This window comes from Sus scrofa, chromosome 9, assembly GCF_054392235.1.
Source record: "Sus scrofa isolate SSC_HxYL_T2T_F1_AM1 chromosome 9, Sscrofa_HxYL_maternal_Yorkshire_Landrace_v2.0, whole genome shotgun sequence".
Taxonomy (NCBI): domain Eukaryota; kingdom Metazoa; phylum Chordata; class Mammalia; order Artiodactyla; family Suidae; genus Sus; species Sus scrofa.
Window position 1 is genome coordinate 119,070,511 of NC_139391.1, and position 26,016 is coordinate 119,096,526.

The following is a 26,016-nucleotide window of genomic DNA, read 5'->3' on the forward strand; positions in this document are numbered from 1 at the left end:
TTGCTGACTGGTGTTTCAGTCCCACTTCTGACTCCAAACTGGTTACAAACATGGGTTCTCAGCAAGACGTTGAACTTCATTGGGACTTAATTTCCTCATTTGCAATATAGAGACAATAATATAGACTTCATTGTTTTATGTGTGAGTTCCAAGAAAGATGATGTAAAGTATATGGCCCAAAATAAGCATGTAGTAAATGATTGCTGTATTGTTGTGATTTATGAGAAAAAATATATTTTGTTGTTCACATGGCTAAATTATAATTCTCAGATATATTTGGTCTTCGTCCAAGGCTTCTGGCTCATAGCTCCCAAAAACTGTAGAATTTTCTAAGTGTGGAGAGTGATAAAGGCATATTTTTTAGGTTAGTGAGGCTCCCAAGGATGGGAGCTGGTCGCCAGTGGAGCCAGTTTTGTGAGTAGAGGGTTGGAACTTTCAGTTTCATCCTCTCAACCTTTAGTGTGGGGAGAGGGGCTTGAGGCTGAATCACTTGCCAATGGCTAGCGATTTAATTGATCATGACTGTATAAAAAGTTCAAAAATACAGGTCCAGAGAGCTTCCAGGTTGGTGAACATGTGTACACCTGGAGAGGGCATGGAAGCCTCTTGGCCTTTCCCTGTACCTTGTCTTATGCATCTCTTCCATATGGCTACTCTGGAGCTATATATATATCTTTTTAAAATACACCACTAATAAGTAAAACATTTCTTTGAGTTTTCTGAGCTGCTCTAGCAAATTGATTGAACCAAGAAGGAGGTGGTGGGAAACTCCAGCCTGTAGCCTGTTGGTCAGAAATATAGGTAACGACCTAGCCTTGGGATTGGTGCCTGATGTTGCTGGAGAGGGCGGTCTTGTGGGACTGAGCTGTCAGCCTCTGGAATCTGATTTTTTCTCCAGGTGTAGATAGTGTCAGAATTGAGCTGAATTGTAGGACACCCAGTTCATGTCCAGAGCCCTGCTTGTTGTTTGGTGTGGGAAACTACCTCCCCATGTTGGAATTGGTGCCGGAACTCCTTTAATGGTTATTAGTTTTAGTCTTTTATCTAGAATGGACATTTCCAATTATTTTTAAAACAAAAGTGAATTTAGGGAAGAGGATAGATAGTAATGTGTAATGTGCCCAGTCTGTAATAATGCTTTCAATAAAATGTTGCTATTAGTTTAAGAGGTTTTTTTTTTTTTTTGCAGACTGGATATTTTCTAGTAAATTCAGGAGAGACAATAGATAGTAATGTGTATTTGCAAATTCTCTTGTGCATGTTGGAAAATTACATCTAACATCAAAATACTAACTCTTAGATCAGTCTAACAATGTATATTTGGGTCTTTTTCAAAGAAAGTATCACCCACATTTAGCAATACCTAGTGTGTTTTTTTTTTTTTTTAACAGATATACACAACATAAATCCAGTTTGTTAACTCTTCCCTCCCAAGTACTTTTTATTTACTCTTTTTTAATCCTTACAGTATCCCTGAGAGCATATTGGGGCATGTTTTGTTTTGTTTTTTTCTGCTGTGCCCTTGGCATGTGGAAGTTCCCAGGTGGAAACCAAACCTACGCCACAGCAGCAACCTGAGCCACAGTGGTGACAATGCCAGGTCCTAAACCTGCTGAGCCACCAGGGAACTCCCAAAGCCATGTTTTACTAAGCTTAATTTAAAAATGTGGAAGATTGAGCCTCAGAAAAGTGAAGTGATATGCTAAGGTTTAAATGGCGATTATTGGAGTTCCTGTCGTGTCTTAGTGGTTAACGAATCCGACTAGGAACCATGAGGTTGCAGGTTTGATCCCTGCCCTTGCTCAGTGGGTTAAGGACCTGGCATTGCCATGAGCTGTGGTGTAGCTTACAGATGCGGCTTGGATCCTGAGTTGCTGTGGCTTTGATGTAGACCAGAGGCTACAGCTCCGATTAGACCCCTAGCCTGGGAACCTCCATATGCCGCGGGAGCGGCCCATGAAATGGCAAAAAGACCAAAAAAAAAAAATAAATAAATAAAAAAAAAATAAAAAAAATAAAAATAAAAAAAGTAAATGGTGATTATTGGAGATAATGAGCATAGTAGAATTATTAGCAGAGATAATAGAATTAAAATGAATTTTTCTGAAATTATTTTCAGATATTCTCCTGGACAATGAATTTTAAGCAAAGTATTTGATTCTGTGATAATGGAATAAACAGTTCTTAGCCTGTCTTTATCTTTTGAAATGTTAGATGAAGTTGTAGGCAAAGATGGGGATGAAAGTGGGAAAAACAACTGAAAGAGTCTGACTGGAGAAGCAGGACTACTTAGCAGGAATATAAGCTAAGGCTGAGGTACAGAAATGTTCTATAGCCAAGAGATCAGGAAGTTAAGACAGAAAAATAATAGTGTCTGCAGAGTGTTATTAGACCGTAGGTACCAAAATCCTTGTAGTAGATGTCGAAGTAATACCCAATGGCTTTCTTTTCATTTAAAGATTCATATCCTGACTTGACTGACATTTCCACAACTTGTTGACCTCCAATTTTAGCTCTGAGCTAGTTAACTGGTTCCATTTAGCATTACATTATCTTTTGTGTTACTAGGTGTGCCTCAGAAGCTTTGTGTAAGAATAGCTTTGGATTATCCAGCGGAGGCTTAGAACTTTGTATATATGTGTGTTTGTTTCTGTTTTCTAGTTAATAAAACCGAGGTCCATTCTTTTCATTTATTTAATGGAGAAGAAAAGACCCAGAATTTATTTTCATGGATCCTAGCATTCATGATTCTGTGTCCTACTTCTTGGACAGCAACCATTATGTGGTGAGACTTTTACATAGTCATCTAGAAATACCAACATAATTAACTGAGTACTGACTTCAGTCCTTGTAGATTCAATTTAAGAAACTTCATCTAGTCTCTTTACTTTATCCTAGAAAATATGAAGTTGTGGGGAGATACTTGATTTTATTGATTTACTTCAAGTATTATATTCTCCCAGAGGATTTTTTTTTTTTTTCAAGTCAGCGAAGAAGGGAAGTAGTGGAAGGATCACGAGTCTCTTGCCTCAAGAGCAAGAGGGAGGAAGAAAGAAGCCTTGCTTAGTTGAGTTCCTATACTATACAAGGGAGATTGGAAGAAAAAACACAAATGGAATCTTACTGCTAAAGGAGTTAGGAATACTTGTGAGTTACTTGGTTTGAGGTGGATTTGATTTATACCCATGGTAGGTGTTTTTTAAAGAAATATCTGTTAAGCCAAGGCAACATGGCAGAAAATGAGAGCTGGGGTCGGAATGGTCTTTACTGTACAACTTTACTGTTGGAATGGTCAAAGAATGGTCTTTACTATGCTGGTCTTCTCAGCTCTCCCTTTCTGATTTAGAGGCCCCTCCTCAGTGGCCCTTGTTCATACTTCACTGTATGGGAATCTTATTATACAGTTGGCTGCCTTGTCTGTCTGTTCAGCTGTTTGTATCTGTGTTTCATTTGTCATCAATAAATTGATTGAGAATGGGGTGGATGTTGTACTTAATCTCTGTTTTTCAAAATGTGGATGTGACCTATTAGTGGGACGTGATAACAATTTTTTTTTGGCTCTGCCCATGCATGTGGAAATTCCTGGTCCAGGGACTGAACCTGTAACTCAGTTGTAACCAGAGCCACAGCAGTGACAATGCCAGTTCCTTAACCCACTGAGTCACTAGGGAACTCTGACATTTATTTGATTTTTGAGGGCAGAGAGTTGAATAAACTTGTTTGGTTGTAGGTAGAAGGTTAGATCAGTTGAGAAAGAATATGCTTGAAAATTCTATTAGCAGGCGAATTTATTCACTCAGTCATTTACAGTCATATTTTAAGAGTCCACCACATGCCAGAAATTGTGTGAGGCTCTATGTACATAGTACCTTCTTGAAAGAACTTGGTGACCCAGAAATGCATAAGGGTTGATATACACTGTGCTGTTGTCAGGGTAACCAGGCTAACAATTTTTATGCAAGGCATTTGTTGGAATGTAATTGACTGGATTATGATGATGTCTCCAAATATTTGAAGAGTTGTTAATTGGAGAAGGATTAGATTGACTCTGTATGTCCCCAGAAGACAGAATTAGAACACATGGATGAGAGTTATAGGCAGAGAGCTTTAAACTTAACACTGGGGAGACTGCTCAACCCTGTGAAGCAGTAAATAAGTGTTCCATCACAGAAGGATAGAGGCTGGGAATTGAAAGACTGACTGGCTTCTTGGTATGGTATAGATGGGAGGCAGGTTGAACCTTTTTGAAGGTTCTTGACTTTGAAGGTTCTTTTTAACTTAAAAGTCTGTGATTTGGCTTGCAGGGTGTCAGAGAGAAATCTGGCTTTAAAAAATGTGTGCTTTCTGTAGACTATTTCTGGGTAAATAAGAAATGCCAGACATATAAAAGGGTTAAGAACTCCCTGGGTCTAGACTTTCTGGGCCTTCAAAGAATAGTGTGAATGTAAAGAAACTAGAATCTCTCACTGAATGGTGAATTCCATGAAGCAGCTATGGAGAGTGATGTTTTAGTGGTAAATTGTATTTATTCTTTGGAAAAAGAATGGACTAACAGCTTGATTTTAACGTCTTCTTTTCCTAACAACCCCACTTCCTCCAGTGGTATACTAGTATAGAAACATTAAAAAAAGAAAAAACCTCCATCATTTAGTGTTCTTTTTTATTTGTAAAATCTTCTGAGTCTAATACACATTGTAATTTCCTTATTCAGAACATCTTTTAGGGCCACACTTTCCTCTGTTCTCATTGTGAGTATTGTGGCCTAGGTCCTCCCATGACACGTGGATAACTGACAGCATCCTGCTCTTTCTGTTCCTTCATTTATCATTCATTCATTCCATGCTGACATTGCTGCTCTCAGTTTAATCCTCCAACACACAACTCTAATGCCTCTGTCCTTCTCAAGAACCTGCAGTTGTCACACACCTTTCAAAATCTCTGGTTTTCGAAATCTTCTACCTGTCTAGCTTTTGTTTTCTGTTCCTCCCAAAAGTGTTTTCCTGTCACTTTTCTCATCTTTTCCAAGAAGATGTGATATCAGACAGAATTTGGGTGACTTTAGAGGTAGAGTGCTTTGGATGGTTAAAGGAAAATATCCCATCTCCTTGGAGAGTCCAGGAAAGATTTCATGAATGAGGCAGGGTCTGAAATGAGCATGAAAGAATAAGAATTTGATAAGTTGAGATGGGGGGACAGGGAGAGGTCAGATGACAGCCTTCTCTGACCTCTCTATGACTTAGGGATTGTTCACTAAGTTTAGTTCCGTGGCTTTTTTTTTTTTAGCACTTCAGAGTTTCTGACTGACTTATTATGGTTTTTGATCCCAGACCCAGACTGCAAACTCTTTATTGGTATGTACTATAGTACCTTGTGCAATTCTGTTTTAGGTACTAAATTTGTATTGCGTTTTCACTAATCAAATTGCTGACCCAGCTTAAGATGGGCTGGTACTGGGCATAAAGATCCTGGCTTTTAGAAAGATATTTCTATATAACCCTTATATTGACTGTGTTTAATAAACTAATGCTCTTAGCTCCATTAAACTAATATTTGTAGCCCATGTGCCTTAGTTATTGAGTTATTCATTCTCTCACTTGTACTTCTCCACGAAATTTTAATTTTTAAAAATTAGAATTGTTGATTTATAATGTTGTATTAGTTTCAGATGTACAGGATAGTGGTTCTTTTTTTTTCAGATTATATTCCATTATAAATTATTATAAGATGTTGGATATAATTCTTTCATTTTCTTAATGATATAAATCTACGTATGATTCTCTTGTTTTAACATCTGCCCTCTTCAGCTGTTGGCTTAGCTCTTTCCCTCACTATCTTTCCAACCTTCACTATCTGAACTCTTGCTTTCTGAACCTAGAAACCAAATAGATTTGAATTTAGAAGGGATAATCATACTTGAAAGACTGGTCCACCCCAGCATTTCCCAGAGCAAATATATGTGTATATATGTGTACGATTTGCCTTGAGGAATTTGTCAAAATAAGGATTCCTGGGCTCCATTCATGGACATTAACTCGGGGGGTCTGGCGTTAAGTCAGAGGAATCCATGTTTTCAAATGCTCTTATGGTGATAAGCAGCCAGATTTGGGAGCTACTAATTACCATTTCCATAATTCCTATTACTTCTGCAGCTGTGGGTAAGGAGTGAAAGGTCTTCATTTCCCATCAGTACATTGAAACTGCCTTTGCCAAGGTCACTGATCTTCAAACAGCTTAATTTACTTTCTAAGTATTTCTGAAATTGATTGTCTATGTTTAATTCCTACTACCAGTAATACTTAATTCCTACAACCACTGGCCGAGTTTAAGTTGTCATCATTCATCTTCTGGACTATAGCAGTATACTTTATGCTTTCCCCATCTGTAACCCCAATCTAACTTCTGCATGACCATAGCATGATTGATAGGGAAGTACAATTAAGTGGTGTCACTATGTTGGTGAAAACATTTAGGCTCTTAATGCTAACAGCATAAAATTTAAGATTCTTGGCATGGCATAAAAGGTCTTGCATGGCCCAGCTTCTCCATTGTATCTGATATGCTTTGATCCAACAGTGATTCATGCCCTATATACATTCACCATGTCGTTTACATTTCTTTGCCTTTTTCTTGTAGATCCTTTTATAAGAATGGTATTATAGGAGTTCCCATCATGGCGCAGTGGTTAATGAATCCGACTAGGAACCATGAGGTTGCGGGTTCGGTCCCTGTCCTTGCTCAGTGGGTTAAGGATCCAGCGTTGCGGTGAGCTGTGGTGTAGGTTGCAGACACGGCTCGGATCCTGCGTTGCTGTGGCTCTGGCGTAGGCCGGTGGCTACAGCTCCGATTGGACCCCTAGCCTGGGAACCTCCATATGCCACAGGAGCGGCCCAAAGAAATAGCAAAAAGACAAAAAAAAAAAAAAAAAAAAAAAAAAGAGAGAGAGAGAGAGAGAAGAATGGTATTATAATCCTGGAATAACAAAATAAAAACAACCAAGTTGGAAGGACCCACACTTCCCAATTCTAAAACTTGCTATAAAACTGCGGTAATCAGAACAGTGTAGTTCTGGCATAAGTATAGACATTTGAATCAACTGAATAGAATTGAGACTCCAGGAATAAACAATTACATTTATGGTCAGTTAATTTATGCCTACTTGGAGTGAATTGAGAAGGGAATGGGCAGTAAGTAGGGACAGAGTCTATAGACAGCTCTTCTGAGAAAAAGTTGGAGGAGGGTCTGGGGCTAAGGGAGGATATATTTATATATATTTTGATGGGAGATATTAGAGCATTTTTGTTTGGTAGTGGGCATGATCTAGGAGAAGACATAGATGATGCAAGGAAGAGATATAGGAGAGAGGGTCAGAAAAGACTTGAGAAAATGCAGTGGGATGGAATCCAGAGGTTCTGTGGGGGAAGGCTTCTTTACAAGAGGAGGAGACTTCTTTACAAGAAGCAGCAGCTATTCTTCTCTATTCTGTAGCTACAAGAAGAGGTGCATAGAGTTGATAGGGGAGGATCAGGAAGTTCCAATTTGATAAGATGACAGCATTAGCTAATGGTAGAGTGGGAAGGAGAGGGAGGAATAAAGAGAAGATAGGAAAATGTGGGCAAAGACTATCTGAGGAAATGGGAGTGTGAGTTCAGTGGAGAAATATATTCAGAACATATATGAAATTGCCCTTTTCATAATTCAAATACAGTTAAGTAGATTTTCTAAAATGAAAGTTTTATCAAGTTACTCTACTGTTAAAATCCCTGTTACCCAGCTTTTTAGTGTGATATACTGTTTCCCTCATGGTTTGCCATCTGCTTCTGTCCATTCTCCTCTCCTGCTGCTCCTCCCATTCATTGTGGTATTTAGTCCTGCTGAACTATTTAGGGTCCCTAGAATGCATCAAGCCTTTTCATGTCTCCATGGCTTAACACATGTTCCTATCTACCTGGAAAGCTCTTTGGGTTCTCTTTTGCCTGCCTAACTCTACTTACCTTTCAAGACACACCTTTCATCTTTGTTGGAAGCCTTCACTGAGCTTACAAGTAGAAGCAGTTCACTAAATGTGTATGGAAAGAATGGAAAGGCTTAGAGCTCTGTTGAACTGATGATGAGCTCTTTGAATACAGAATTATCCAGAAAGGCAGTGTTGTGTGCACAAAAAGCCAAGGGCTTCTGAACTGAATGGCTTTCTGAGTTTGTTTCCTCATTTTCAGAATGGGGTTAATATACATTACCTCAGTTCCTCTTCCACAGTCTGAAAAGTGGGTTCTAAATGTCTAGGACATAGACTTCTCAGTAAGTGATAGTTGTAAATCTTTGGTTAAGCACTATTTTTAAATGTAGCAAAACATGCCTAAGAGATTGTCTCCATTCAAGGATCACAAGGACCCTTCCTGTATTTAAAGTGCTGCATTTTCTTGGCATGACACTTAAGGCAGATTGTGAAGACCTATAAGAAGGCTGTTTTTCCAAAAGGTAATATTTCTTCAGAATGACTTGTGGTTCTTCTAGTTAGGACCCGTGGGTGGGTTAATGGGGGAATGCATTTGGTGTAGAAGGAAAATTTGAATATTCACACTCTACCCTACATATTTTCCATTAAGGTCTCCAGCTGCCTGCACATTAAGGAGTTGTGCTGGTTAAGAGGACAGGACCTGGTAACTGGTTAAAAGAAGCTGACAGAGCTTATGATAAGGCTTGCCAGGGTGGAAGACAAACTCCCTGTGGTCTGTAGAACAGACAGAACTTGTGGAAGCATAGTGTGTTAAGTGGAGACCCCTAAGCTTGGAAAAGGGGCTTTCTTTTTAGGCTGGAACTAAGAAAAGCACAAAAAAGATCATAGTTTACACACATAATATACTTTCACAGACATCTGTATTGGGAATAGGGCATAACATTTATTGTTGAATTGTCATTATGTAGCTTGTTTATTAAGTAGCTTCTCTCTTTATAACTGATAGTTAAATCAAATACTTGTAAGTAGTGTTTTTTTTAAACACTTTGCATTATTATATTAGAGATGGTTTAATTTTCAGATTTTGTTTGCCAAAACTTTCTAATTCTTATTTGAAAAAAAATTTAACGTGTAGCTTGGAGTTTTAGAGTGAGAATCTTTGTGAGGCTAAATTTTGCTATAATGAAATAAATCATTCCTTAATTTCCTCTTTAAAACACTGATTTTAAAATTTAGCGGGTTATCTTAATTGGAGAGAACCATTCCTTTAATTCATAAGAACTTAGCTATCACCTCTGCAAATAAAACCATTTTAAGCTTAGATTTTAAAGATTTTCTTTCCCACAGAGGATTTGAGATGGTTTCCTACAAATCATATTTATTTGTTTATTCATTTTTTTTCCAACAAATATTTATGGAGGTATTCTACACATAACATGAAACAATAAAGAGTAGAAGAGGCATGACCAGAAAAAAAAAAAAAAAAAGAAAGAACTAAGATAAGACCAAGAAATGGAGAGGAGAAAATTTCCAAACATAAATATTATAATAGCGGAGTTGAAGACATGAAAACATGGTGGGGGAAAAGTGAAATATCACTTCATTTTATTAGAAAGGAGGAGGAAACATTCATAATCACGCAATGTCTCCTAGAGCTGAATCAAGAGCAATTTCCTCTATTTTATAACAACTGATAGTAACTTTCTTTCTCTTTCTCTGTGATCTCGCCCATTATCAGGGTTCAGATTGCCAGGTGACTTTGGAATCTTGAGCCTGGATCCCATTCCCATATTGCAGATGCATGCTGGAATTTCAACTTAAATGCTCATACTTTTACTAAGAGATCATCATCTTCCCGGATAGCTCATTTCCTATGTGTGCGGCTGATTTCTCTTAATCAACAAACCTTAAAACATTCATATTTTCCTCATCTCTCTTGTCTCCACACCTAACTAAATGTGGGGGTTCTACTGCACCGGTGCCTTGGCATTCTGTTGGTGCCTTTTCATTTCTGTTGCTGTGGTCTCAGTTCAGAACTTAATGTTTTATAGCTTGTTTATAGCCTTGGTTCTTCCACTATCATGTTCTGTCTAAATTATCTTGAATCCTCTTGCCAGAGTTTTGTTAAAGGACAACTCTAGTCATCATCAACTCCTTTTGCCAACATAATAAAATCCTCACTCCTTGGCATGACATTTAAAGCTCTCCATGGTCTGGCCACCAACTGCTTTCCAGCAGAGTCTTCCATTCCCTTCACTCATACACTGTAGATACCATTCTCTGGAACGTTCCTTGTACAAATTTCTTTCCATTGTGTCATTACCGATACTATTTCCTCAATCTAGAATGAGTTTACTCTTCCTGTTTTCCTCATTTAACTTCCATGAATGAAAACCTCCCTGAGTGTTTACCGTAGACAAAGGATGTGCTCGCTATTGTGGATTCAGAGCTGAGAGTGATTACCCTTTCCCTCAAATACCTCATGGCTGTATCCAGAGGAATTAGTAAGTTGAAGTTAAAGTATTGTTTCCTCTATGAAGCCTTTCTAATTTCCGAGTTTAAACTCTTTTTCTTTTTTTTTTTTTTTTTTAAAGCCCTATCTCCTATTTTTACAGCAGGCCCTATGGATATCCTGAATATTACAGTTTTATATGCCCCATGATGTTAGAAGCTTCTATGCACCACATTAGCTGCATACCTGACTAGTTTGTTGTGCAAATTGTTACTGGTTAACTAAGTGAAGAATACCTCTCTTCCTGCCTCTCCCATGATTACTTTATTTCACTGAAAAAAACCCAGGTTTTAATATGGATATTTATGCTTTGAACCTAAAATATTTGGAATATAGAAGTCACTTCTGTTCTAGGCTATAATAGATCAGATCCATGGTTCATCCAGTCCACGATTCTTCTGCTAATTGATGCTAAAGTAATGTACGATGGGGAGATGCTGGGTACATGGTTTTACTTTCATATGTTAATCCTAAACTAAACACCAAAGTATTTTTCATATATATGGTAGTGTATTTTTCTGCCTTTCCTTTGCATTTATTTTTATTTAAAACTTTTTATGGCATAATATATACTTCATGTCTATAATCCACTTTGGAAATTATTAACCAGCCCCATATTTACACGCTTGAGTGTCAAAGGGAATTCTTACTGTTCTAGTACTGGCATTTGTGGGTTCTACTTAAACGGTACCTTTGGTCATAAATCACATATTTATGTATCTATACTTACCATATTTTATTTAGCAAAGTTGCCACACTTTTAAGACAGACCATTATTTTATATATAGCTAAGAAAGAAAGAAAATCCACTGTCATTTAGACATATGCTTTCTTATCACTTAGAATTTTTGTTTTATACTTGCTAGAAAAGCTCTCAGACTTTAGAAAGATTTTTTTCATATGTCACCTTATGCATAAGTTGCAAGATATTAATAAATTGAGTAATTAATAAACTTCTTCACATTGGGTCCAACTCATTAATTACTCTTCAGTGCATGATGTTCGTGTTTTTCCACCCAACATCATTCCCCCTGCTGTGAAGAGTGTTGGTGGCAAACCTTTGAAAAGCACTTCTTGGTGGAATTAGAGTAGTGTTATTTCCTAAAAGACGGGATCTTTTAGAGCTGACTAGTTTTAGAATTCTTTGGTTCATGCCCTGGGACCCACCCTCTCTGGTGAGTGTGTCAAGTGGTGCCCTGAGCACAGCTCATGGCATGCCAGGCATTCATTTTCTCTCTGGTCAGCCCAGGCCAAGGGGCAGAAAGTGAAACGCCCTGAAGTACTTGGTACAAAGCCAAGTGATTTTTCCTGTTTTCAACCTCGACACTGTAGTCTGCGCATTGCGTGAATGAGTGGAAAATTTTGAGCAAGAAATAGCTTCTTGCCAGATCCATTTGAAATGCTCAAATCCACCTATTTAATGGCACCTTCATAGACATGCATAATTGAGTTAGAGATGACACATCTTAGCAATTTTTTAGTCAGAAAGAAAAGAGAATTAGCTTTCTTCTAAGTCAGCTGTGACTTGGCAACTTTAGTAAGCAAGGAGTAGCCTCTTTCTATTGAAAAACATTTTTAAAAAATTTTTTTCTCTTTCATTGATAGAGCAATTGCAGTATAAGAAGAAACAGAAGAAGCTTCTTGGTGTCCTTTATATAATTTTTCAGACTACAGTTGCAGGGCTAATTGTTCTTGCATATGCTTTTTTTTAGGGCTGTGTATTTGAACATCCCATGTTTGGTCTTTGGAGAAAACCATTTTGTGAATGCTTTTAGGTACAAACTACTTACTGTTTTCCCCTCTGAATTAAGCTATGTGAAAACACCTGGCACATAGCCCAAGTGTTATTCCCTTTGTATTCTCCATCTGGTGATACCCTCCACATGCCTGAGGAATGGTCATCTCTTTGTTCACAGCCTGGCCACGTAGGATCTTTGCAGAGTTCAAGTTTCCTGAGATCTCCAGTGTGTGCTTTTCATTCTTGCTCGTTTGCTTCTTCAGAGGCATTTCCTCATGAGGGAAGGAGGTCATTATATCTGTCACTTGTAGTTAACTGTTAAATTGTGCTGCTTTATTGTAGAATTTCTCTTCTCCAGTTTATACTAATCATGTTTTTTTTTTTTTTTTCCTGTATGCATATCCACATAGAAACTTAAGTAAGCTCTTGACCTGAAATTTTCTGGTTGTTTATTTTCTCTTTATCCATTTACTTAATTATAAATGGATTCATGTCATGATTGATACTCATTAGTTCTCACTGAGATATGATTCTGGGTTATTATCACTAAAATATTTTACTGCTCTACCTTATTTTTATTGTTTGAGAAATTAAAACTAACGCTTATAGGGGACCAATTTTTCATGCTACCTTAGGATGGAAAATTGGTTTATTACCAGTTACTTCCGGTTTAATTTAACCTTCAACTAGTTAAAGGTGGAAAATGATAATTTTTATATGGGCTCAAGTTAAAGTTTTTAAATTGAAGTATAATTGATTTACAATATTGTGTTAGTTTCTGGTGTACAGCAAAGTGATTCAATTATACATATATATATATATGTATATTCTTTTTCTTTCTTTTTTTTTAACTGCACCCATGGCATATGGAAGTTCCCAGACCCAGGACTGAATCTGAGCCACAGCTGCAACCTACACCACAGCCGCTGGGGATTGAACATGCACTGCCATAGACACAGTGCTGGATCCTTAACCCACTGGGCCACAGCGTGAACTCTGATAAATTATTTTTCATATCTGCTAATTAAAGTTAATTTTTAAATATGGGAAGTTCTGACATGTCCTGTAATTTGTTACAGTAGCTCATATCTGATATTCAGCTTTCTTCACTAGTCATTTAGATTTTAAAGCCATAATTAGGCACTATTGGTGGGAGTTACTAGAAGCACAGATTGTAGTGCCTAGGAAGACATAAATATGCATTGAAAAGTTTACCTTGCAGTCAGGGTTCTGATGGCTTGCTTCTGGGCTTACTTAAATATTGGTACATTTGCTAATATTTTTTCATTATTATGAAAATATTAAATTATAATGTCTGTTTGACATGAATTATCCCTTATATTCCTTGTTGGTTTAAAGTAAAATTTGGTGACATAATTTTTATGAAGGCTTTGTATATATTCATTAATAATACATGACTGAAGATAGACTTTAGGTAGCACCACCTGAAAGCTAATGTTTGTATTTTCATTGTCAGTTAACTGATGAACAGGGAGTTTTTAAAAACTCACTTGGAACTTGTAAACTTTTGAATTCTCTCATGCATTGTTCACTATTCTGCAGAAAGTTAACCCTAGTTGCCTGAAATAAAAAGTGAAGAGTTGATCTTTAGTAAAATGGTTTCTATTGAAATCTCACTATATACCAATCACTTTGCAAAACAGATTATGCATCAAAGATATATAGAATGGTCCATGCATTCAGACTTATAGGCTAACAGTCAAAAGTTTGCTCTAGATATTCTTATAAGCGATGGGACAGAGAGGGCCATTTGGGGTGGAGAGAGGTCAAGGAGGACCATTGCTTAGAAATGGAGCCATATAATGCACAATCATGTATGTTCTCACCATTCTATGCCCAGTGCCTAGAGCCACAAGAACAGATAGATACATTGCTGTTAGGAGTCTGTTTATCAAATGCTGAAAAATTCTTCGTAAATTTCCAACAAACAAACTACAGTCTTCTCCCAGTGTACATGGTAGTTTTATCTCCAGAAAATTCAATGTGTTGTCTAAGTTCTTGTTTATATATAAAACAGAATTAGGCTCCACCTCAGATAATTTCACCTATATGCTTGGATAATTTCACCTACATGGATTTGTAGCAAAAGATGGGAAAATTATGCAGGAAGCAGGGTAGTTGTTTAGTGTGTAAGACTCTTCTAAAAATTTAGGATGTTTAACATTCCCAGTTCTGCAATCACTGTGAAACATTTCCATGAATTTCCAAATTGTACTCCCTTGACAACCAGTGCCCTAGTGTTGTATCTGTGACTATGTAGCCTGTAAATCCTAATTCCCTTTTTTTGTTTAAATATTTTTGTTGTTGTTTTGCTTGTTTTTACCTACCAAAGAGAACATTTGAAATGTAATCCCCTAATAAGTCAGAAGTCATGCATTTATTAAATGTTTTCTCCAGAAAGATAGATTCTGTGGGTTTCAGAAGTATTAAATTCTTTGTTCCATTCAGTTTAGCCAACATTTGTTAAGCTAGGTACCATGCAGGTCTGGGCTATGGCTTCTGCCCTCATGTAGCTGACTTTTCCCATCGGGAAAGTCAGTTGTATGGAGAATTTGAGAGATGATAAAGCCTGTAGAGAGGCTTGAGGGAAAGTTAGGGGAAATGACAGAGATAGTCACATATGAGTTAGGTATTGAGTAAATATAATTTTAATAGGATTTTAAGAGGGTACTACTTTGTAACAGAAAGTTGAATTTGACATGACCTTTCAAGTCTGTATAATTTATACAGACTTTGCAATGAGTCTGTATATAGATAAAGCTTCTTTGCTATTCCCATTTCTACTTTTTTTTTTCTTTTTGCAGTTAACTTTTCTGTTTGTAGATAACTTTTCTGTTTGTCTTTACTTCTTTGTATCTTGGTCTTCCCAACTAGCTTTTAGGAATGGGAACCAAGCTTTAATCGTCATTGGATCTCCCATAGTGCTGAGCACAGAGTAGCCACTCAGTGAATATTGGACACATAATTTATATAGGAATGAAGGGATTATTCTTAGCTAGTAAATTTTTCTGTTTATTTTCCTATTAGCATTTTTTAGGAAAAGTGAAGTCAAGATGCTGTATTAGGACAGTAAGAGGTCAGCCGTAACCATTTTCAGCATGAAAGCCAAGGCCCAGTGGTACTCCGTCTCAGTTTGTAGAATCATGTTTTTTTTTCTCCTAGTCTCTTTAGGTAACAGAGCATTTGGAAAGCTAGTATCTGCTCTGGAATTTATAGAAAGTGCCACTCAGGAGGTCTCTTTCTGAGTATCTGTTTCTCATTCAGGTCTAATTTGGACAAGATGTTCTTTCTCACTTTGGAGTCAGTTAAAGAGCAAGAATTATAGCTGTGCTTTTTAATAGGTAAATTTGATAATATTTATAAAGCATGTTATAAACTGTAACAAAAATGATTATTCTTTGGCTGTTATTAAGATTGAGGGAGGAGTATAATCCTAGCAAGGAGGAGCAAAATAGTTATATAGTTACTCTTAGGGCCTGAGTCTTGTGTTTGCCATAATTTGTGAAGACACTTGATAAACTTTATGAACTCACATTTTACTGTTGTAGTTATTGGATGTGTTTGGATATTTAAAGATGTAATGGTGTCAGCCCTTTAAGGAATCCAGTTGAATCATACTTAAAGATGGAAAGATCTTAAATGAGATTCAGTTGCTGTGACATGTGATCTCTGTAGGTGACACATTTCTCATTAGTGCAAGGGTATGTATTCACAGGCCTGTTATAAGTTTTAAGGACACAGCTTGGCTTGTGATAGGTTTGCCATCTCCATAAATGTTTGCTATAAAATATTAAGTTATTTAAAACCCAAAATTCAGCAGATACTTATTAAACACCTATTATGTGTTAGACACCATTTTAAGAGCTAGAGAACAAAAACCATAAAGGAATCAAAGATTCCTCTTCTCTAGGAACTCCAATTCTAACTGCAGAGATGGATAAGTAAGGGGTGTAAGTAATTTACATGGCAGCTTACAGGATGTTTAGGACTATCCACCCAAGAAAAGATAAAAGCAAGGCATGGGGGATCAGTACTTCTCCAGGGGAAAGAGACAAAGACTTGGAGATGACAAGATTATCTGTGTCTCCAGAGTTGAGAACTGGCATTGCAAGTGCCAAAATAAATTACTTAAATTGGGAGAAACTGGTCCTGGACAAAGAACAAATAACTTTGGGAGTTGGAAGCTGATGTTTCTGCAAGAAGTATTCAGCCCCTTTGGTCTAAAGAACAGCTATTATGCTGTGAAAATGCCTGATGTTCTTAACTCTTAGGCCTAAAACATGTGAAAAGTTACTTTCTCCAGAAAGTAAGAAAAAATAATATTCTTTTATCTTCAATGACGGTAAAATAAGCATTCCTAATCGTATTATCAAATCTTTCTTTAGGAGCTATTTCCTTTACTTCCTGATGGGTTTTGCTCTAATCCAAACCAGAGGCACATTTATGCACCTCTCATTATATGACATTATTATAGTGTTTTTTTTTTTTTGAAAAAAGTTTCAGTTTTTCTCTTGAGTGTTACTTGACTACAGGAAAGGAATGTGAGAAGGCCTCTTACCACAGCTAAAGTACTATTAGGTTACCTTATCTATAAATGATAGTTCTTGTCCTGGAATTCACTTGAAAACTTAACATAAAATGAGCTCAGTTTTTTCATTTCCTAATCAGATGGCAGTTTTTCTATATTTTTAATATTGGATGTCACATCCATATACATAAATACAAACACATGTATTTTTCAGGTCTCTAGGTTTTCAGATACAAAATAAAAATGCTATTAATTTATGCATATATATATTTTGTATAGATATGTTTGTACCCACGCAAGCATTTTTAGTAATTAAGTTAATTTGTTCTCTTAATTGTGTGAAAGAATTGGGGAAACCATCAGTGTTTATAATTAAAGTTTCCTTAAAATTAAATTAATTATGGCATCTGTGAAGTCAAAATCATTTAATGTATCAGTGGTATCTGGGATAGTTCTTACATTTTTGATGTTGCAGTGAAAGAGTATGCAGTGAAAGATTGGATTTTCAAAAATAATTCGAGAGCTCTGATTTTATAATCAAGGTATGATACTCAAATGGTTCATTGCTTGTCACATTCACATGTGTGATTAGTGAGCCTAGATGACTTGCTGTCTTGCATTTATTCAGTGATTTCTAGAGTTCACATTTGCTTTGAATTGTGCATACTAAAGCTACTAAAAAAGCCAGTGCTATTCCATTGGACCTTCCCCCGTTGGCTGAAGTACTAATCGTGTCTCTTTTTGAAGACAAGTTGAAACATAGGATGTAAAAATCACACTTGCGAAAGTTAAAGCTGGACTTGGAAAGAATAGACGGAGCATTTACTAGCAAAATAGTGTTGTGCAGTGTTTAAGAGCATAGATCTGAGCCTGAACACCTGGTTCAAACCTTGCCTTGCTGCTTACTAGATGTGGCCAATCTTGGGCAAGTTACTTAAGCTTCTGGGCTTTAGTGTTTTCATCTGTGAAGTGATAATAATAATGGTAATACCTTCTAGAATCATTTTGAGGATTAATTGAATTGTTATTTGTAAAGCCCTTAGGACATAGTTTGTTAAATAAATATAAAAATAAACTGTAACTGCAATGTATACATCTAAGGATAACCTGACCCCCTTGCTGTACAGTGGGAAAATAAAAAAAAAAAAAATAAATAAATATAAAAATAAATATCATAGTAAAAGTCTAAAAAGACAGACTTCATGTTTTAAAGAAGAATACTTAAATATTTACTGATAAAACGGTGTGGTATCTGGGATTTGCTTCAAAATAATCTGGTAGGAGAGCGAGACATGGGAGTGAGTGAGAAAAGGGACGAAACAGGATTGTTCATGGGTTGATAATTTTCAAGTGGGATGTAGAAATGTTGGTTTATTACACTATTCTTTCTACTTTAAGCTTGGAATTTTCCAAATAAAAAGTCAAAACAACAAAAAAGGGCAGTTTTCTCCTTCCTATATCCTTTCATTCGTGCTTACTTTCCTTTCTTGCTTGCTTGCTTTCTCATTTTTTCCCCTCCCTCCCTCTTCATCATTCCTTATCTAAATCTGACACACTGTTGCTGGCTTTTTTGATATCGCTCAAATGCCACCTACTGTGAAGCCCTCCTTGATAACCCAGCCACATCCCATCTCTCCTCTCTGACTAGCCTAGCCCCAGGCCCTTCATGGGCTCCTGTACACTACTGCTTTGGGATTATCCCCAAGTGTTTCTTTTTCTTCTTCTAGGCGTAAGCTCCATGGGGGCAATGGATCATCATGTAATTCTTATAGCAAACACCTCGCACATCACATCTTAGTGGAACAAATGGCATCTGTTGACTGTAATTCAGAAGGAACATAAAGTTTGTGTCACAGTTGTTACTAAAGTACCATATTTCTGGATGAAAGATTATTATTAAGATTTTATAATGGTAGTTCCAAATAGAAATACTTGTGGCATTACATGATGTTTAGGGTATTTGATCTTTTCAAGGACTTCATTTGGAAAGTTAATGTTGCTTCAGGTTTTTAGCTAAGTTACAGAAATATCTTTTTAATTCTGGCATATCAGGGATCTGAACATGTGTGATATTTGTTTTTTTTTTTTTTTTTGTCTTTTGTCTTTTTGTTGTTGTTGTTGTTGTTGCTATTTCTTGGGCCGCTCCCGCGGCATATGGAGATTCCCAGGCTAGGGGTTGAATCGGAGCTGTAGCCACCGGCCTACGCCAGAGCCACAGCAACGCGGGATCCGAGCCGCGTCTGCAACCTACACCACAGCTCATGGCAACACCGGATCGTTAACCCACTGAGCAAGGGCAGGGACTGAACCCGCAACCTCATGGTTCCTAGTCGGATTCGTTAACCACTGCGCCACGACGGGAACTCATGATATTTGTTTTTTATTGTATGGTTATTAAAAGTAAGATTTTCTTTTCATCTGTCAATCCACATTATTTTTTCCATTTAAAGACTTTGGTGATGCAAAGAAGAGTCTAGTGTAAAGTTGGAAAAAGTTAATGTTGAAAACCTAAATCATAGAACTTTGTTTTGCTTCTGGGTATGCCTTGCAAACATAGAAATGCAGTAACCATACTTTTAGTCACCCAGCTCTCCCCAGTAGCACAGGTAAGGTTTTCATTAGATGTGTTCTTGAAACAGGGTATGTAAAACACATTTTGCTAAGTTAAAGTATATTTTAAACCCCCAAATTTTATGTCTATTAAACATGATCGTAACTGGAACCATTTTTATAAATCAGAGACTCTTTTAAAGCAAGAATTATAGTTAACCTCTCATTTAAATATTTCGTAATTCTCCTTGTTTATAAGTTGAACTTATCCAGTCTTTTCTTTACACTAAATCTTTTTTTTTTTTTTTTGGCTGAATTTAGTGAAATAAAACTCAAGGTAGCCAAGTAGTGAAATTGGGCTACCTTGAGTTTTACTTACATCTCCTTTCTATTTAGGTCCTCTATGGAGGTGCTAATTGCCAGTGAAATAGTTAAAAGATAATGCTAACAGCAAAGAGGAGTGCTAAAGGAAGGACACAGTCAATCTTTAAATAATAAAGTGTCTTAAAAAAAATCAAGAATGAGGTTATATTGCCTAACAGCATTATTGCCATGACTTTCTCAGTCGCAGTGGAGAGTGAGTCTCTGACTTTGATTTTCTCCACTCCCTGCTGCATTGCCTCCCCAGTGGCATGTTCTCATTAACCCAGTTCCTTGACCTTTAGCTACTACACTGAAGAATTCAAATTCACAAGAATTGAATTGCCTCATTCATATCTGCAAGGTTCGAGTCATGGTTAAGTTTTAGGCGGGATGTCTGATTATGAACTGGCTGCAAGTGAGAGTGGGTGTTCTTTAGTGAGGATGTGCACTTGCTAAGCCATATTGTATCATTCACTCCTTTACTCATTTAGCTTTTTCGTAGCACTAAGGACAGTAATTCCCAGTGTAGTCATTGTGACACCGTGTGCTGTCTTTGGCTGACTAATGAGATTCTGAGACAATTTAAAAATAGATTTTTCATTTAAAAAATATGCCGCATGAAATTATTAAGAAGAATGGAGGAGTAGGTATTAAAGATAAGATGTCCAACATTTCTTACAAATAAGGATTACTAAATTTGCAGAAGCTGTAATGAATTTTTTTTTTGTTTTTTTTTTTTTTTTGTTTTTTACATGGGTCAAGTAAAGGTATGAGAACTTTTCTTCCTCACACTTTCTTTGTGATAGGGACCTTGTTCCCTATTCTTCTGTATCCTTCCTTGGCAGTTAATAAAGTGCTTTGTACAGATTAAATAATCAGGAAATATTAATTTAAAATTCCAATACATTTTTTGTAAGTTGGTTAAAATTCAAATTTGTTGGCAAATTGATAGGACTTTGGGAGTTTATTCATGAAAAATGCCTGCAACTGAAGCAGACTTCTCTCCTATACCAAGCATGCTTCTAGTAAAAGGATCTGTGTAACCACCTCTGTTTCTCCCATGAATTAAAGAATAGACTTGTGTTAAGTGACAGAGATAAAGGCAAACCCTGTTTATTCTATTGCTTTTCTGCTAAGTGTGAACCTGGAATGTACCATTGATCATCCAGGGCAGAAGCAGATCGCCAAGGCTTTATTTCTTTTATATTATTATTATTTTTTTTCATGGAAAGGTATGTCATTTGTACTTCATGGAAGGAAGAGTATTGCATTGATCCCTAGAGGTAATTGGTGCTGTTGGGACCTTTTATCAAGCAGATTCTTTTTTTTTTGTCTTTTTTGCTATTTCTTGGGCCGCTCCTGTGGCATATGGAGGTTCCCAGGCTAGGGGTCCAATCGGAGCTGTAGCCACCGACCTATGCCAGAGCCACAGGAACACAGGATCCGAGCCGCGTCTGCAACCTACACCACAGCTCACGGCAACGCTGGATCCTTAACCCACTGAGCAAGGCCATGGATCGAACCCGCAACCTCATGGTTCCTAGTCGGATTTGTTAACCACTGCGCCACGATGGGAACTCCAGATTCTTGATTAAAAAAAAAATTCTTGGTATATTCGTGACCTTTAAGGTCAAGTTATTTTTTTTTAAAATGAAAACAAACAAACATATATAAGTATATGAAAAACACAGAAACATCCTAAGGAAATTTTCCAACTGAGGAGATCCTCTGTCATTATGGGAAATTATACTCTTCTCACCTTTATATAAATTTCCTAAAATTTTAACCTGGAGCCCCCTATATTTTTTTGTCAGAGTGAGTCTAGTTGTACAATAAAAAAATAGATTTCGTGCTAATACATTTAATCTTTAACATTTTAATAATTCAGTTCCCCCAAATGAATGTACTTTTGGCTTATCTAATAGTTTGAATCACCTATATCATTCTGCCCATGCTCAGTTGATAACATGTATTCAGAGACTGGTGAATGAAAGGCACTGTTCTAGTTGTTCAAAGAAGAAAGGGTTAGAAGTAGTTAGAATGTCCTTTCTTGACTGCAGCTTTCAAACTTCAAATCATAACGAGTTTGAGTGAAAAATGACTCACTGTGTTGAGTAGCTGTGCTTTTAAAATCTAGTGTTCTTTTTGTTACTGCTTAGAGAAGAGAATGAGGAATTACATGGTGTATGCAGTTAGTGCTGTCTACTGAGAGACCACTTTGGATTACTTTGGATATTTGAAAGCATGAAAGTGTTCAGACAGGTGTATATGTTTCCATGTAATTATCTTAATATTGTGTATTCAGGAGTCGATTGCAGATGCACATAATGGAAAGAAACCACTCTAGCTATGCAACGAGAAAAAACATCTTCCAAGGGAATTGCTACCTTTGTTAAATTTAAGAAGCCGGGTACTCAGGAAGTCTCTTTGCCAACTTCTGGTTTCACCACCACTTTAACCACAACCAGGAGTCATGGAGCAACTGTCGTCTTCTAGAACATTCTACCTTAGTTGTGATTCACAATCAGACTGATGCCTGCCCTGTAAGCTTCAAAGCTGTTTGCTGCCTGTTGGATCTCTACCAGCCAAAACACACCTTGAGTGCTGCTTCTCTTCCACTAAACTTGATTCTGAATTCAGGTCTTATAGAAGTTCATCTGAAACCTAAACAGCACTGAGAATGCTCGTTACAAGGGAGTCTGGAAAATGAAGATTTTGGCATTTTAGCCTCTGCATTATAAGAAATCAAATGAGGAGACTGGAATAGAAGTTGAGCTAGCCAGTTGCTGTCTCTGCCACAAATGATCTTTGTCTTATTCCTTGTGATTTCTAGGAAATAAACTTAGAATTTGACTGATTAAATGAAGGAAATGTTTTTCAGATACAGACCTTATGTGTTTCATTTAGATATCCGTGTAGATTTTTAAAACAGATTTTTAAAAAAATAATCTTCAGTATCTATCAGTAATTAGTAATTACATGGTCTGATATGACAGCTGGAACCCAAGTATCTAGGTATATTTATAGTTTGTATTCCATATGTCTCCTTTTTAGATTGTGGCTATCTTTTGAAATTGAACTTTTCCCATTGGTGCTTATGCTAATGCATTTAATTGAGAATATTATTATTATTATTGTTATTATTTTGCCATAGAGAGCATTAAGTAGAGCAAATGGAGCACAAGTGGTATTAGTTTACTAACTTATTTAATTTTGTGACTTATGATATTGAATAGACAAGTACAGTGTAGAATGTGTTTAAGATAGAGCCCCTTCTTTAAGGAATTTAGCATTTAAGTAAATGGACAGTTATCATGCTATTTAACATGAAAATTCTGTTCAGTTTTGTCTTTTCATGTAGAACTAGGCAGAGGGGCTGAGGGGTGTGGTTTTCAGCTATACTTGGAAATACTTATATGACTGGGGAATTTTCAGGTGAGATAATAGGAGACTCCAGGCAGAGAGCCAGGCTGGGCCACAAGTGGCACCACAGAGTTAGGCAGTGCCTCGCAAGAGCTGGAGAGTCAGATCGAAGGCCACGAGTGAGTTATTATTTTGTGTATGTTGCTAAAATGGCAGCCTTCTCCATACAGTGTAGGTATGCAAATACCAGCACGCAGAGAGGCCCACTTTGATGTGTTGCCAAGCACCTTTTGCCTCTAGTGGGTACTGAGTGGGAGAGATTCCAGCCTCAGCCAAATCATCTGTTAGGAGAGCAACAGGATTAATGAAGGGATTTGTCCATCTCCTACCTTGATTTCTCCAGGGAGACAGTTGTGCTATTTGACCTGAAAACATCACATAATGTTTTAGGAACCACATATTAGAACTTTCTAGAAAATAAATTTGTGGTTACCAATCAAAGATTATTTCTTTTTAAATATATTTTTTTAGGTCTAGAATTATTTTTGACCTTATTTATTTATTTATTTTTGCTTTTTTTTAAGGGCCACACCCGTGGCATATGGAAGGTCCCAGGTTTGGAAACTTAGTAATTCTCTTGGGGTCTCTCATTCTTAAACAAGCTACTTGGGCTTTTTTACAGTACAGCCACAGGGGTTCCAAGAACACCAAGAGGGCAAACCTCTAATGTGCAAGAACTTGTCAAATTTTTACTTCTGCTACATTTGCTACTGTCTCATTGTCTGAAGCAAGTCATATGGCTGACCCCAGAGCTAGTGTGGGAGGGACTATCCAGGGGCGAGGATATGTGAACAAATGGGGCCATTACTGCAGCCTATCCACTGCAAGTTCCTTGGCATCAGAGTTACAACTTACCCATCTTTCTACCCTTAGCTTGTATTGTGTGTCTGGTATAAGTTAGATGCTTGGGAAACGTTGAACTGATCCGTGCAGTTATCTGATGACTCTAGCATCCCCCCCCCCCCCAAACTTGACTAATATCTAAGGTACAATGACAGCATTAAAGCAATGCTCTGGGGTGCCAAGCTTTTGGAGATTGGCTGTTGATCAGTTAGTTGATAAGGAAAATCTATGGAGAGAAGGCGGGTGTACACTTGGCATTTTTTTTAAAAAAATCTTAAATGGAATCCTAATGACCTTTATCTCCTAGGCAAAACATACGTACTTTTATAGTTATGTTGTACCCTTATTTTTTTTTTTTTTTTTTTTTGTCAAAGGATGCCCTTACTGTTCACTTTAATTTGATTTTATTCTGTGACACAATTAAGGAGAGAGCACACCGTTGTGTTTAGATTGTGTTCTCTAGAGTCAAGGCCTTTCTGAAGAATTCTTGAAATTTCAAATAACTAGCAATAGCACCTCCCTTGAATATAAGCAGTGGGGACCTCTGTCCTAGTGCTAATACTTTAGAGGATCTTTCTGTCTTTTCTCTGGCTTCATGGGGCTGGGCATTGGAGGGGTAAAGGATGTGCTGAGGTTGTGGGGGGCACATGCTCACCTAGAGATTAAACCCTCTCTTCTTCTAAATTATGTTCCAGGTATCTCACTACAAAATCCCTCTGCCTGAATGGCCTTAAATTGCTTTCAGAACCAATGTGGGCCTCTGCTTTTTTAGTAGAGTTCTCCAATGTGAAGCTACCCCTCTGCCCCCACCCAGGCCCAAGAGATGGCCAAGGAGTAGCATTTGCTCAATGAGGGTTTTGGAGCAGATGGATCTTGGACTTTGGGTTGGGGGCCCATGACCTGGCTTTGGAGGCTCCTAAGAGTTTGGGGTGGAACTGAGAATATGACGAAATGTTGACAGACCCTAGGATAGGGGCCACTTTGCCTTGGACTACAAAGATGGTGAGTGGTCTGATCAGGAATCTCAGAAGGCTGTTTGTTAATAATATGGAATCTTCCAGGGGAACAAGAGCTGGACTTTCCTCTGTGTTTTGTCTGTTTTGTTTTAACTGAAGTATATTTGATGTACAGTATTATGAATTGCAGGTGTATGATACATATACAGGTGTACAATTCATAATTTTTATTATTTTTATTTTTTAAAATTTATTTATTTTTTTTGTCTTTTTTTTTTTTTTTGCCATTTCTTGGGCTGCTCCCGCGGCATATGGAGGTTCCCAGGCTAGGGGTCCAATCGGAGCTGTAGCCACCAGCCTACACCAGAGCCACAGCAACATGGGATCTGAGCCGCGTCTGCAGCCTTCACCACAGCTCATGGCAACGCCAGGTCCTTAACCCACTGAGCAAGGCCATGGATCGAACCTGCAACCTCATGGTTCCTAGTCAGATTCGTTAATCACTGCACCACAACGGGAACCCCTACAATTCATAATTTTTAAAGGTTATACTACATTTATAGTTATAAAATATTGGCTCTATTCCCTGTGTTGTACAATATATCCTTACAACTTATTTATTTTATACATATCAGTTTGTATGTCTTAATTCCCTACCCCTATCTTCCCAGCCCCGTTATCTCTCCTCACTAGTAACCACTAGTTTGTTCTCTATATCTGTGAGTTGGCTTCTTTTTTATTAATTTCACTAGCTTGTTATATCTTTTAATATTCCACATATAAGTGATACAGTATAGTATTTGTCTTTGTCTGGCTCATTTCATTTAGCATAAAACTCTCCAAGTCTCAGTGTTGTTGCAAATTTTCTTTTTTTTATGATGATTTTTATTTTTTTCCATTAGAGCTAATTTACAGTGTTCTGTCAATTTTCTGCTGCACAGCAAGGTGACCCAGTTACACATACATTTATACATTCTTTTTTCTCACATTATCATGTTCCATCACAAGTGACTAGACATAGTTCCCCGTGTTATATAGCAGGATCCCATTGCTTATCCATTCCAAAGGCTATAGTTTGCATCTATTAATTCCCAAATTCCCAGTCCCTCCTACTACGAAATTTCATTC

General features: G+C 37.2%; 1 protein-coding gene across 29 annotated transcripts in view; it reads left to right on the plus strand.

Moving 5' to 3' along the window:
- The window catches only part of DNM3 (dynamin 3), a 542,852-nt gene that overhangs the window by 8,850 nt on the left and 507,986 nt on the right, over nucleotides 1-26,016 (plus strand). The window lies entirely within an intron of this gene.